Below are 12,304 nucleotides of genomic sequence, written 5' to 3'. Positions count from 1 at the left end.
CGCCGACCAGTGACTTTGCCACGCCAGGTCTGCAAAGCCTGCGGCTGTTAATGGCGACAGGATAGCTCGCTATTGCTTTGTGACATATCCTTGTGGCATGTTACGAAAATGCACGTGTTTATGAACCTCTCGAAATACTGCCAGCTCGCTGCCTTCACTTTTCTTTCTTCGCTCAGATGTCCCCCTCTTCCACAGGACGCCGCTGTACAGCGATGAAGCCACCAAAGAAGCTAGTCGACACGGTCCTCATGCAACGTAGTAGAAGACAGCGAGCTTGCTTTGCACCGCAGCTTACGCTGATCGGGACAAAAGCGGATGCGCAGCATCTACGCTGGGGTGTTTTCCTTGAAGTACCCGAATTGTTCGTCGGCCGCTTCTGGGGCGCACTGTGCGCGTGTAGAAGTCCGCCTTAGCCCAGTAACGTGACAGCTGGCAGGAAGATACTTGCTTTAAACTTTCATAGGCACTTTTTTTAAACTGTTCTTAACGCCGGGTGCCTTTGTAGGGTGGCTTCACCGCAGAGCAGCAATGTTGTGTGGCGAATGAACACTCCGAACCAAATTATCGCCGGACAGCATTTTTTAGCCAGAAAGCAATTTTTTTTTCTTCTGCTTTGACCCCTTAAATTCCGGAAACGTTACCGGAAAAGTTTCATGGCCTCTTTTCCAGCAGCAGATGTGGCCGCCGACTTTATTTTGTGCTTACCACTGTAAAAATAACGCCACCAAAGGAACAAAGTTCGTGCTCCGTTTGTAATGCCATAGTTATGGTCCGTCATTGTTTTGAAGTTACCTGCAGCGAGGCTGGGGACTCTAGTTGAAATTTAGGGAACTGTGGTGTCATGTGAAGCGTGCGCGACGTCACATTGATAGCGCAGCGCTTATCGCTGTAGAAGACAGCCGGGCGCTCCGCGTTCTTTTTGTGGCTGCGCACTGGCGTGCAAATTGACCGTCTACGTTGGTCGTCACTCTGGCACTGCCTCGTCGCGGGCGGCTACGGCATGACTATAGCGACGAGAATGAGAAAAAATCCCGCCGGGTTGCAAACAACCGCTATCAGCGCTCCCGGAGCCTGCTGCGAGGAGACTGGCAGCATGGCGACGATTAGAAGGTTCGATCAGTTCATCGAGGAAGGCAACGAATACGGCGCGTCCTACGCGGAGAGGTTCGAACATTTCCTGAAGGCCTCCAAGGTGAGCGACGACCTGAAGGCGTCATTATTCATTACGGTAATTGAAAAGAGAGCATACAAAACTCTAAAAGCTCTGCTGGAGCCAGAAAAGCCGGAAAACAAGACGTAAGCACAGCTGGTGCAAACCCTGCGAGAGCAATACGTAGCAAAACCCTGTGTAATTGCGGAGCGGTTCAAATTTAACCGTCGCCTCCAGCAGGAAGGCGAAACAGTTGCAGCTTTCGGGTTGGAGCTGAAGCGGTCGGCGGCATCCTGCGACTGCGGGGCGCTTCTGGAGGAGGCTCTTCGCGATCGTTTTGTGAAAGGGCTCTGTGAAGAGAAACGCAAGCCGAGCTGCTGAAGAAAAGGAAGTTAACGTCGAAAATTGCCTGCGAAGTCTCAAGGAGTATCGATTTGGCCTGTAAAGAAATCCAGGATTTTCAGCCCAGCGTGGGGCAAGGGAGCGTCAGCGTTCTCCACCGCTAGCCAGACAGCGGGAGACGCCCACCGCGCTGGAGGGAAGAAACTGCTACGGTGCCTGCTGGGGCAAAGGACCACGAAATCACTGGACTGCTTCCTATGCCACTGAGCGCATGAAGCGTCTGCCTGCAAATTTCGCTACTATCGTTGTCGTTTGCGTAAAGGTGTCGGGAACTTGGCGAAAACGGGCACGGCCAGAATTACCCTGAACGCGATAGCTGAGGACAGTGACGCGGGTGAACTTGTGCTGCACAATATCTACTCCTGTGAGAGGCGCACCAGACTTCACGAAATTTGTCTGAAGTTAGAGCAGAAAGATGTTCGCATGCAGACTGACATAAGGGTGTCTGTCTTAATTCTACCGCAGGCACTCTGCAAGAAATATTGGCCCAGTCTACCCAAAGAGCCATGCGGTCTAAAATTAAAATTTCACGGAGGTGCTCTGTTGCCGATAACGGAGAAGCTAATCGTTTCTGTTCGGCACAACGGTCAGCACAAGCAGCTTCCGGTAATTGTGAAGACAAACGGGAATACCAACACTGTGCTGATGGAACGTGGCTTGCTGGCGGCCCTCAATTTGGACTGGTCTAGTGAGCGTGGGGTTCGCTGAAACAAAGTGGCTGCGTTGTTTGAAAAGATTTTTCGGCCTCCCCTTGGTCTTATCAAGAACAGTGCCATTAATTTAGTGCAGAAGAGGGCAGTGCACCCGTCGTATGTAAAGCGCGATCGGTGCCATTTGCGGTTCGGGAAGCAGTGTCTTCGGAACTGCAGAATCTCGTGACGACAGGAATGTGTTAGTACCTGTTCACCAGAGTGAGGGAACGCCGCCAAGTAGTAGTCGTGCCAAAACCGAACAACCAGGTCAGAGTGTACGCATGCCATTACCCCCTTCCGGTCATGGAGGCTGTGTTGGTAAGAATGGCCGGGTACAAGTATTACGCTGTGCTTAATCTGTCTACTACAGATCAGGAGCTGGAATTGCATCCGCAGGCGCAGTCGCTAGTCGTGGTCAACGCACACTTGGGGCTGTTGTGCACACGCTTACCCTATGGCATTGCGAATGCGCCTTCGATCTTTCGGGCAGTCATGGATGATGTGTTCAAAGGACTTGACCGCGACAGCATGCTATCTGGACGACGTGCTGATTGCAGGAGCCGCATCTGGCGAATGTTTCCATAACGATGAAGAGTGTGCTGTGATGGTTTCAAGATAGAGGCATACGATTGAAGAAAGAAAAGTGGAACTTCGTTGAAACGTCTGTCTCGTACTTGGGGCACGTTCTTGGCGAAAAGGTTATACCTCCGTCGGGTGAAAAAATGGAAGGTATAGCGAAGGCGCCGCCACCAAAGGAGGAGGAACAGTTGCGAGGCTAGCCGGAGTTAACTAACTTTTATGGAAGTTTGTTTAAAACATGGCCGCAAGGCTAAGGCCATTGTACGACGTTGCAAGCAGGGATGAGGCTTTAAGTGGTCACGTGAGGCAGAGCAGACGTTTCAGCGAAGGAAAAAGTGGCTGACTGAAGAAAATGTTTTGACATATGTATACGACCAAGCCAAAGAGGTAGGGCTTGTGTCTGGCGCATCTACGTATGGCGTTGGCGCCATTCTATTTTATAAGATTGGTATAGAGGACAAGCCAACTGCGTATGCGTCTAGGGCATTGAGCAAAGCAGAGCAACGTTATGCTCACATTGACAAAGGGGATCTCCGCCGTTGTCTTTGGGCTGAAGAAATTTTATAAGTACCTGTTTTGGCGTAGTTTCGTCATTTATTCGGATCATTAGCCATTACCTAGCCTTTTGGCTCACGGAAAGCCCGTTCCAGTAATGTGAGCGGCACGCATTCAACGCTGGGCTTTGCTGCTAGCTTCGTACGATTATTAACGGGTGTGTCGTAAAACCAGCGATGTTGGAAAAGCTGACGAGCTTTCGCGGTTGCCGTTCGCGAATTATAAAGATGTTTCAGATTACGTTTTGCTTCTCAGTTGTCGCTGAACTGAGAAGAATGAGAGAATGTACAACAGCAGTGGCTTGCCTACGCATATATCCGGTAGCGAATTGTCCCCGTACTTTGTGCATCGGCGCGAACTGTCCGTGTATCAGTGGTACGTTACCTGGGGAAATCGTAGGATTGTTCCTCACTGCTTGGGCAAACAAGTATTGGCGCTTTTCCACGAAGGTCACCCCGCAGTTACGCATATGAAGATGCTCGCGCGCGGTTGTCTGGTGGCCTCAGTCAACCCAAAATATTGAATTGGTGGTTGAAAGTTGCAGTACCTGTCTCTTGACGTAAAACGCTTTGCCGAAGGACCCACTGCAAATTTTAGGATTGCCGAGCCGCAGATGGTAACGGATCTACCTGTATTTTGCATTCACAGACAACCAATGGCTTTTTGTGCTGGTGGTTGCACACTCCAAATTGGTTGAAGTGTTCAAGGTGAACGAAACAGCGGCAGAAAAGGCTATCGAAAAGGAGCGCTGTGTGTTCGCGCCGTATGACCTTCCGGATGAGGTCGTCACGGACAACGGGCCGCAGTTCACTGCGACGAACTTAAAGGGGTTGTGAAAAGGAAATTAAGCCGCCCGGTTTTAATTTTTACTGCTTCCATAAACATTAGACATGCTGATACCGAAATATTTCGACTCAATATTGAGTCTGCATTTAATAAAGCCGGCAGAAAAACACGCTAGTATTATTTGTTCACATTCATAACAAGCCCTGCGATAGATGAATGCCAAAAATGAATCACTTTTGAGGATCGTTGGCTGATGCCGAGTTGCTGGCAGTATTTAATTCGGCGATACACGCAAATTTCATCCCATGACCGCTTTATTTGCTGCCTGGTCGCCGCTCGCAGAGCTGGCATTTGCAAGCTCCACTGTTGAAGGCGTCGCGGAAATCGAGCATATCTTTAGTTTATTATGGGTCAGGCTCACAGTTAAAGGGGTCACGAGAGTAGTACCTTTTACAGCGCCGACCAGTTCCGAAGCTCCCTCAGCTGCGGCGTCGATAGTATCGATGCGAAACCAGGTAGGCTTAGCGACGACCAGGGCCGCCGGCGAGCCTCGCAGATCATCGCCCGGCGCGCCCGCAGGCGGCGTCGTTGCCGAAAGCTCGGCATGCTGCCACTGCTCGAATATAACAGGCAGCCTTTCTGATAGCATGGCTGTTTTGTCTTTTCTGGTGCGAATGTGAAATACATCGAGCCTGCAGGCCGGCCAGCAAGCCTGGACCCCGTCCGCTGGCGTCATAAAAATGACCTAAACATTTTTCTTCACGTAAATAATAAACTGTGAAAGCACGAAGTGTGAAAAATAGATCATTTTTGAGGATCCTTGAACAATGCCGAGTTGCTGGTAGAAATAGCAACTGTAATACGAGCAAATTTCTTGCCACAACCGCCGCTCAGCTGCCGCTGCCTGGCCGTTGCGGTCCGGCGCGCGCTCCTGGCGTCCTCTAGCTCCGCTACCGAGCGCACCGCAAAAATGACCATATTTTTTGTTGTGAGACGATGCTGTTGACAGTGAAGCGATGCCAAAAGCAGGCATTTAATATAACCCAGGCTACTTCTGAAGCGCTGTCCACCACGGCTTCGATGCGAAACAGGCCTAGCGACGACCAGGGCAGCCAGAGAGCAGTGCAGTTCGTCGCCCGGCGCGCCCGCGTCCAGCGCCGTTGCCGAAAGCGCGCTACATGGGCAGGCATGCTTTGTCGCCGCCCGAGTACAGCCGGCAGTCTTTCTGATAACATCGCTATTTTGTCTTTTCTGGTGCGAACTTCAGCAGCCAAGCAGCGCGCAGGCGCTGGTGTACGGTGGCAAAGTGTTACACCGGATGTGGGCCGGGCATGAGACTAGCGGCGCATAGATGCTTGCCGCTCCGTGTCCCTGCTTGCAGTAGGCGGCAGTCCGCAAGCGGCGTCTGGTGCGGCGTGGAAGGCCAAGTTTTCGCATATGTGTCAGCTTGACAGCTAGCAGACTCCATTCTGAGCAGGCGACGGTGCCACATTCGAGTCAATATGCGTGCTGTAACCTCGGTCAACTATGGCTCAACAGGCCTCGCTAAGCCGCCATGTTGTGTTGACGACAGAAGCCTCTGAGTGGCTTCTTAAGATGACGTTTTCTGTGAGTTGAGGGGGAGGCGCGCTGGGAAACCAAAATTTAGTTTTTTTCGCTATTCAATCATCCCAGACGATGAAACGAACCAAGGTATTCTATAGAATGAAGGTTCAGAATTCCAAATACACACGTCGTTCAAAATTTTCGGAAAACATTTCACGACCCCTTTAACTGAGTTTCTGCTCAAAAAACGAATTCCCGGCCGTGGCGGTTGAATTTCTTTGGAGGAGAAATTCGAGGCCCGTGTACTGTGCGATGTCAGTGCAGGTTAAAGAACCCCAGGTGGTCGAAATTTCCGGAGCCCTCCACTACGGCGTCTCTCATAGCCTTAGTCGCTTTGGGACGTTAAACCCCACAAACCAAACCAAACCAAAAAACGAAGTGAGTCATACCAGGTCACTTGGGTACCACCTTGCGTCAAATGGAAACGCTGAGAGACACGTACAAACTGTTAAACGGGAACTTCAGCGACAGTTTCTCTACGAAAAGTAATCGGGCATTAGGAAGACCCTACAACACCGCATAGAACTGTTTCGTGCCTCAAATCTACAAAAGTTGAATGCCGGCTCCTGAGAGGTATAGCATGGCACATACCCGCGTGACCCATGCCCAAATATAGCATGGAACCTCCAAAATTTGACCTTGAAGTAAAAGAAGTGTAAGGGTGGCAACGCACGTGAGGCATGCCCCATATATGGCTGGGACACCCAATATTTCCATTTGGAATGACCTTGGCCGAATGTGACTGCCGTTGAATGTGGGCACGCTCGGGTGGAACACTTGTCTCGAAATTGAATTGACCTGCCTCCAAAAACGGGGTTGACCCACTCCAGAAAACTAGAAAATTGAATTGACCGATGTTGGGAACCGACCCGGGACAACGTGCTCAAGTGTTTCCACTATAGAGAGTCGGCGCTGTACACCGCACCCCGCAAGCTGGAGAAGGCATTCAGGCCACGCGCAAGCATGGCCAGACCAGACCACTCCGGCGCTCCCATCCAAGCTTGTTTATTTCACAAGCAGCGCACTAGCATCGCCGCACAGCCATTTAGTCAGAACGTGGACTATTCAAAACGCAATGCTTCGGAGGATCGTTACATGTAGTGAGCAAAGTTACAACATGGGTGGTGGGGCGGCGATGGTGGAAGGACGCTCTCCTTACCTGTAATTTTTTTCTCGCCTCTGCAGGTTGGTAAAATTCCTTATTTCCGTCTCTAAAGCTGCGTTACTACTACCGCCGTTGCCCCCGTGTTTCCGTGCTCTCCTACTGTGCCGTGATTTTAATTGTTAGTTCTGAGCGCCAGCGAATGGTTGTGGACGAGTATTTTCACTTGTCGGACTGCTGGTTGTGGCTGCCACGTCAGTCCTAAAATAAGCCGCTATACCAAACGACGGGCGTGTCTTGAAGTGCAGCGAATTCGTGGGTACCACTGCTGTTGCCTTCATCTTTAGCGCTAGTACATTTTGTACTTCGCCTAAGATGTCAGAGAGTAATAGCTGCCTTGTCTGTAAAGCCGCCTTTTGGTGGCCAAGGCAGGAGTGGGGATACAATTGCACAGTGCTTTGTCAACAGCAGACAACGACAAAAAAAAGCAGGCCTGCAGGTAGGCAACAAAATTTCTGCCGAAAAAAATAATAGACGAGTAACAAACACTTTACATTCAAATACAAAACAACACGCGACAAGGGCAACACTCCAGAATCGAACCAAATACCCTAACTTGACCGGCTGGGGTTGATTGCAGATAAAAATGTTTCGGCTGACGATAAGGTGACCAGTTCGCGAGGTAATGCATTCCAATCAGCTATCGTTCTCGGAAAGAACGACAGCTTGTATGCAGTGGTTCTGCATTTGGGAACTACAATTGATTATCGTGTTTGTGCCGGGTTTGTCGTGTTCTGTTATACTGCATATAAGTGTGAAAGCCTATTCTGGTGTGATTAAGTGCTATAGTGAGTCAAAACAACGTATCGGCGTTTGTATTAGTTTTCCCGTGCCTCAGGTCACCTTATGTTGAACTCATGTCACAGCCATCATTCGGTTGATGGAACCGAAACAGCATGGGAGAAAAAATTTTTTTCTAAATTATTTAGTGGCAGTAGGTGAATACCATACGGTGTTCGATGTATTCTAATATCTATGGCGTCATTTGAAAGGAGAAAACACGCAATAAAACTTTGTGTCTATAGTCATTTTAGCACCGATTGAGAATGCCTTCCTTTTTTTTGCGTCATTTCTCACAAATGTATGAAATATTAGCCCGAGGACCCAAAAACGTTGCGGTGGTGGTTTTTGAGGGACGGAAATGGCGCAGTAACTGTCTCACTTCTCGGTGGACACCTGAACAGCGCCGTAATTAAGAGAGGGAGGAAGGTGGGAATGAAAGAAAAACAGAAACAGGCGCAGTAGGGGAGGCTCCGGAATAATTTCTACCAGCTGGGGATCCTTAAAGGGCAACTGCATAAGTTTCAGAAATAGACGAACTTAAAAGGCTCGAATGTGTGAAATTTCCAGGTAAAGTATGCGAAGTCCTTTTGGCTTAGCATTTAAAACGGTGACATAATCACCAATTAAAATTGCGACGGCCTTCAATCTTTTCCGCAGCGCAAAACGCTAAGTGGGGAACGCATGATGACGTCATCGAAGGTATTGGTACATTTTCAACGCATAAACGCCTGCTTTGAAGGAAAGAAACCGACGCCACCGAAGGCAAAGCCCGCCCAACGTTGTTTGGCAGCGTCCAACGAGGCACGGCAGGGCTTGGCTGACGGCAGCAGTAATTTGAAATTATACCTTCCGTGACGTCACACTGAACTTCCCCGCAGTCTTCCGTTGCTATGAGGAGAAGTTCAAAATTTAATCATCGATTACGTCGCTATTTTGAATGGTAGTGCAAAAAACTTCCATGCTTTACCTACAGCCTATATAGATTTCAATCCTTGAATATCGCGAAATTCTCAAAAGTGGCGCAGTTGCCCTTTAACGTGCACTGACATCGCGCAGCACATGGTGCCTTTTGGGTTTCGCCTCCATCGAAACGTGGCCACCGGGGGCCGAGTTCGAACCCAGGTACACCGAATAAGTAACCGAGAACCCTAACCACTGAGCCACCGCAGTGGGTACTGCAACATTTACTTTTGTAGGCGCTCATTGTCTCAGACAGCAGGCTCTAAATAAAACCCCTCACGATGGGTCTGTAGGGCAATAAAGAAAAAAAATGGGTCAATGGCTCTGGAGCTCGGCTGCTGATTCCAAAAATACAAAAACCAGCGTGCTCTGTCGCACGTCGAAAATCCCCAGCTGGTCTTCGTTAATCGGGAGCCCTCCACTACACCGTCTATCCTATAGCCCCAATGCCGTTCAACCCGAGAGATTACTTCTAGTATTACCAAGAGAAGGGTGTATAAATTGGTGCAGGTTCTTTTTTTCTTAGAATCTGCATATTCCTGTTTGCGCGCGATGGAAATAAGCAACGAAAGGCGGGTTCTTGGCAACGGTGGAGATGTACTAATAACAAAAAAATTAAATGCCGATTACACTAAGGGGGAAATGCGGGAATACTTGCGCTCGCTTGCATGCGATAGTGATTGCGCCCAGAAAGATGCTACTGCGATGAAATGCAACTGCGATGAAATGGAACTGCGATGAAGTGATTTCGTTATGCCAATTCGCTGAAATCGTTCTGCTTGTAAGAAAAAATTGCTGCCAGTCGCCAGCGCGCGGCTCCATCCGCTCTTCTCGCGCTGCTCGATCTTGAATTCTCTGTCTAGCGATTTATATCTACTTCTCGCAGTCACACCTCCGGTTCTTGATGTCTGACATGACAGGCTTATTTTTACAGGTTATGTTTAAGAGGTTATTTTTGAGAAAGCAGGCTACACTGCTAACACAGTAAAAAGAACAACTGAAAGAGTGTGCATGCTCTAAACTCTGACTCCAAATGGGATTCGCACCAATAACGGCGTAACAGAAAACTCAGTTTACAGATGCTTTAGACTACTCGGCTATCTTGTAGGCTTCTTTTTATGGTTGTTGCATGGAATATTTGAAACCTCTCTGACCCTCCTCATGCCTTACTTGACCGCGTCGAATTCAGCGATCTCGGCATAAGGCCTCACGCCACCATAACTCCATTTCTCCGCCCGCGCATGAAAATTCCAGATGGTGCACACGTCATGAAAGGCGAACCAGTCAGGAGGTTGAACTTGCGCAGCATATTCCTCCTGCGTTAAAGTGCACTGTTGACTGAACAGTGACCTCGTTGAACAGTGGCGGTTCTGCGTGTTCATCCATCATGCGGGTTTTCCGCACGCTAAACAGCCCTATGAACACGAAGAGTTCGCACGGAATTCCGGAGCTTTTCATCGTACAAAATAAATGTTATAATGAAATGTGTGATGTGAGTGGGTTTTTTTTAAGAGAGTGCTAAAGTATGTCCCAAAAGCACACAGCATCACGACAAAAATATCATTTTAATGCTGAAATTGTTTCTCGTTGCTCGCACAGGTAGAAATGCACTGGCCACGACGCAAACGTCCCTTTGGCGCGAAGGTACAGTCTTTGTCAAAAGCTTAGAGCCCGGGGGGTTCACTTCCAATCTTTATATTGGGACTCCAGGAGCATTCGTGGAAGTTCTACCTATTGCAGGAGGCAGTACCAGAAATCTTCTCATGTCCTGGAAATTTGGAGCGCTAGAGATCCATTAAGAACCACACAGTGTGGCTCGAAAGAAAACCCCCTGGGCTCCAAACTTTTGACGAAGGCTGTACGTCCTTACATGTAAGGTCTATGTCTGGAGCGTGAAAAAGGCTTTTGTGGCCGATTGAAACTACAGTCAAGCTCAGTTATAACAAACTTGATGGTCACGCGGGTGCAGTTCGTTATATCTGGTGTTCGTAGCATGTGGATTCTTCTTAAAACAGCCAAAATTACTAAGGGCGCTAAAAGTGGCGCTTATTTCTCATAAAAATGCGTCATGCGTACCTATTTGTGCAAAGCAGAGCCTGTCGCGGCTCTTTCCAGGCTATCTAGGGCGGTCATTTAATCCTCGTCGAGACCTTGCTGCCAACTATCAAATTCAGGGACGGGGTATAACTAATCATGGATGAAGTGTGCATGGCGACTGGTGGCTAGTCGGTCACATAAATGAGATTCCTGGCAGTAGTGGGAGCTCGCACTTGGTATTCAACGTCTCCGTCAGAGCAGGCGCTTCTGGGATTTTGTGGTCCGCAGGAACGTAGTTATCCGACGAAACATCTGATCGGCTATGGATCAACGAAGAGTTGCCAGAAATCTGCATGCGTCTGGTCACGCGTGTTTTCGAGTTTCTTCTGTCGTTCCTGGGCTCATGTGGCGACGAAGTAGCGCAGCGCTTGTGGCGCAGAGTGCATCCGTTGCACTGTCCGCTGTATGACGCTGCCTTCACATGGTAGCGGATGGAGACGACTGCGCAGGCTATGCATACCACGTGACCAGCATGGCCAGCAAGGATTTCAGAATTATCAAATCGCTGCTGTTGACCAACGACCACGGTCAGTAGCTTCGCTTTCGACGATGCCCCTTTCTCACACGCGACGCGCTTCTTCCATTCGGGATGCTTTGCCGAGCCGGCGAACGCGTAGGCAATGATTGCCCTCGTAGGCCATCGACGCGGGTTTGGCCAACGGTTACTTACTGTTTCAATAGAGAGTTATAGCATATCTTTACCGGCATATCTTTACAGCGCTCGTGTTGTACGTTTCTTTCCGCCGTCCTTGTCTTGCCTGTGCTGTTTTAGAACGAGAATCTTTACCGTGTTTACTTCTCCGTTTACAGTGTTACCGGACGCCGCCGGACTTTCCAGTTAGCGCTGCGCTCAGCAGGGCCGCCTTTTAATTCCCTTTCTGGGTTGAAGGTTGAGAGGCGTTATTTCATCTGCATGCTTAGCGGAAGAACGACCTGCAGCCTCGGGGTAGTTCACCGCGCCACATCGTTCGCTATAACCGTGCGGTGTGGCCAGAGTTGTTTGCGGTATTTGCGACAAATTTCCGTTGCCCTTATGCATATTTTCACGGTAGCACCACACCCGCTCTTAATAAGCGAGCGTTCGTTATATTGGCGGCCATTAAAGTGGGCTCCACTGTTACATCCGCTGACTTCGCTTTAATGCACTAGTATCAAGAAAGTCTAGGTAAGGCTGCAGACATATGGGTAGAGGAAGTAATGACCGATCGCAGCATTTGTCATCTGCCTTGTGGAGAGGCCGTACAGGTAAGTAAAAGCGAAGAGTGAGAAAACCGAATGAATCAGCACTCGCGAGCATGTCCAGAAAAGACAGGCAAGCACTTAGTTACCTATTAAGCATAGCTGCCAGAAAGGGGTTGTTTGTAGCTTTGGAATTAAATGCCTGAAACAAGTTGGTGGACAAATGGTGCACGCCAGATTAACCCCTCTTTATAACTCTATCAAGGGCGTAAAAAATTCTGTTGACGCAAAGGTTGCCTTTGATAGCACCCCAGGAAAAGTCACAAACATTCTATCACAAACAAATTTCCTACT

The 12,304-nt window shown here is 49.2% G+C and overlaps 1 pseudogene; it reads left to right on the top strand.

The window, feature by feature from the left end:
• Positions 1 to 1,093: 1,093 nt before the first annotated feature.
• LOC149356455 (uncharacterized) lies at positions 1,094 to 1,767 on the top strand (annotated as a pseudogene).
• Positions 1,768 to 12,304: the final 10,537 nt, after the last annotated feature.

Source organism: Amblyomma mixtum, chromosome 3, assembly GCF_055824585.1.
Source record: "Amblyomma mixtum isolate Tamu chromosome 3, ASM5582458v1, whole genome shotgun sequence".
Classification (NCBI taxonomy): Eukaryota; Metazoa; Arthropoda; class Arachnida; order Ixodida; family Ixodidae; genus Amblyomma; species Amblyomma mixtum.
The sequence above is the reverse complement of the archived record's forward strand: the minus strand, read 5'-3'. Positions and strand labels throughout refer to the sequence as shown.